Source organism: Arachis hypogaea, chromosome 6 (assembly GCF_003086295.3).
Source record: "Arachis hypogaea cultivar Tifrunner chromosome 6, arahy.Tifrunner.gnm2.J5K5, whole genome shotgun sequence".
NCBI lineage: Eukaryota > Viridiplantae > Streptophyta > Magnoliopsida > Fabales > Fabaceae > Arachis > Arachis hypogaea.
Genome location: NC_092041.1, coordinates 88,684,467 through 88,686,824, shown reverse-complemented (window position 1 = coordinate 88,686,824; position 2,358 = coordinate 88,684,467). Strand labels below are relative to the sequence as shown.

Genomic DNA, 2,358 nt, shown 5'->3' with positions numbered 1-2,358 from the left:
CAATTAGTTTCTCTAATGCAACAGAATTGCAAGTTCCATGGACTTCCACTGGAAGATCCTCATCAGTTTTTAGCTGAGTTCTTGCAAATCTGTGACACTGTCAAGACTAATGGGGTTGACCCTGAGGTCTATAGACTTATGCTATTCCCTTTTGCTGTAAGAGACAGAGCTAGGACATGGTTGGACTCACAACCTAAAGAAAGCCTGGACTCTTGGGAAAAGCTAGTCAATGCCTTCTTGGCAAAGTTCTTTCCACCTCAAAAATTGAGTAAGCTTAGAGTGGAAGTCCAAACCTTCAGACAGAAGGAAGGAGAATCCCTCTATGAAGCTTGGGAAAGATACAAACAATTAATCAGAAAATGTCCTTCTGACATGCTTTCTGAATGGAGCATCATAGGAATTTTCTATGATGGTCTCTCTGAACTGTCCAAGATGTCCTTGGATAGCTCTGCTGGAGGCTCTCTTCATCTGAAGAAGACGCCTACTGAAGCTCAAGAGCTGATTGAAATGGTTGCAAATAACCAATTCATGTACACTTCTGAAAGAAATCCTGTGAACAATGGGACTAGTCAGAAGAAAGGAGTTCTTGAGATTGACACTCTGAATGCCATATTGGCTCAGAACAAAATATTGACCCAACAAGTCAATATGATTTCTCAAAGTCTGTCTGGAATGCAAAATGCACCAAGCAGTACTAAGGAGGCTTCATCTGAGGAAGAAGCCTATGATCCTGAGAACCCTTCAATAGAAGAGGTGAATTACATGGGAGAACCCTATGGAAACACCTACAATCCTTCATGGAGGAATCATCCAAATCTTTCATGGAAGGATCAACAGAGACCTCAACAAGGTTTCAATAACAATAATGGTGGAAGAAACAGGTTTAGCAATAGCAAGCCTTTTCCATCATCTTCTCAGCAACAGACAGAGAGTTCTAAGCAGAATACCTCTGACTTAGCAACCATGGTCTCTGATCTAATCAAAACCACTCAAAGTTTCATGACTGAAACAAGGTCCTCCATCAGAAATTTGGAGGGACAAGTGGGTCAGCTGAGCAAGAAAATTACTGAACTCCCTCCTAGTACTCTCCCAAGCAATACAGAAGAAAATCCAAAAGGAGAGTGCAAGGCCATCAACATGGCCGAATTTTGGGAGGAAGGAGAGGCAGTGAACGCCACTGAGGAAGACCTCACTGGGCGTCCACTGGCCTCCAATGAGTTCCCCAATGAGGAACCATGGGAATCTGAGGTTCAAACTGAGACCATAGAGATTCCATTGGACTTACTTCTGCCATTCATGAGCTCTGATGAGTATTCTTCCTCTGAAGAGGATGAGTATGTCACTGAAGAGCAAGTTGCTAAATACTTTGGAGCAATCATGAAGCTAAATGACAAGTTATTTGGAAATGAGACTTGGGAGGATGAACCCCCTTTGCTCACCAAAGAACTGGATGGCTTGTCTAGGCAGAAACTGCCTCAAAAGAGACAGGATCCTGGGAAGTTTTCAATACCTTGTACCATAGGCACCATGACCTTCAAGAAGGCCTTGTGTGACTTAGGGTCAAGTGTAAACCTCATGCCTCTCTCTGTAATGGAGAAGTTAGGGATCTCTGAGGCGCAAGCTGCAAAAATCTCACTAGAGATGGCAGACAATTCAAGAAAACAAGCCCATGGACTTGTAGAGGATGTTCTGGTTAAGGTTGAAGACCATTACATCCCTACTGATTTCATAGTCCTAGAGACTGGGAAGTGCATAGATGAATCCATCATCCTTGGCAGACCCTTCCTAGCCACTGCAAAGGCTGTGATTGATGTTGATAGAGGAGAGTTGATCATTCAAGTGAATGAAGAATCCCTTATGTTTAAGGCTCAAGGATATCCCTCTATCATCATGGAGAGGAAGCATGAAGAGCTTCTCTCAAATCAGAGACAAACAGAGCCCCCACAGTCAAACTCTAAGTTTGGTGTTGGGAGGCCACAACCAAACTCTAAGTTTGGTGTTGAACCCCCACATTCAAACTCTAAGTTTGGTGTTGGGAGGTTCCAACATGGCTCTGAATATCTGTGAGGCTCCATGAGAGTCCTCTGTCAAGCTACTGACATTAAAGAAGCGCTTGTTGGGAGGCAACCCAATGTTATATTTTATCTATTTTATTTTGTTATTATCTCTTTTTTGTAGGTTGATGATCATGAGAAGTCACAAAATCAATGAAAAAAGCAAAAACAGAATGAAAAACAGGAAGAAAAACAGCACACCTTGGAGGACGCACCTACTGGCGTTTAAACGCCAGTGAGGTTAGCTGTTGGGCGTTTAACGCCCAGTCTGGCACCATTCTGGGCGTTTAACGCCAGAAAGGGG

General features: G+C 43.2%; 1 non-coding gene across 1 annotated transcript; it reads right to left on the bottom strand.

Moving 5' to 3' along the window:
- Positions 1-270: 270 nt before the first annotated feature.
- On the bottom strand, positions 271-378 carry LOC112700049 (small nucleolar RNA R71). Its single transcript, XR_003152973.1, has one exon. It is a non-coding gene; the product is annotated as a small nucleolar RNA R71 (small nucleolar RNA).
- Between the last annotated feature and the right edge of the window lie 1,980 nt (positions 379-2,358).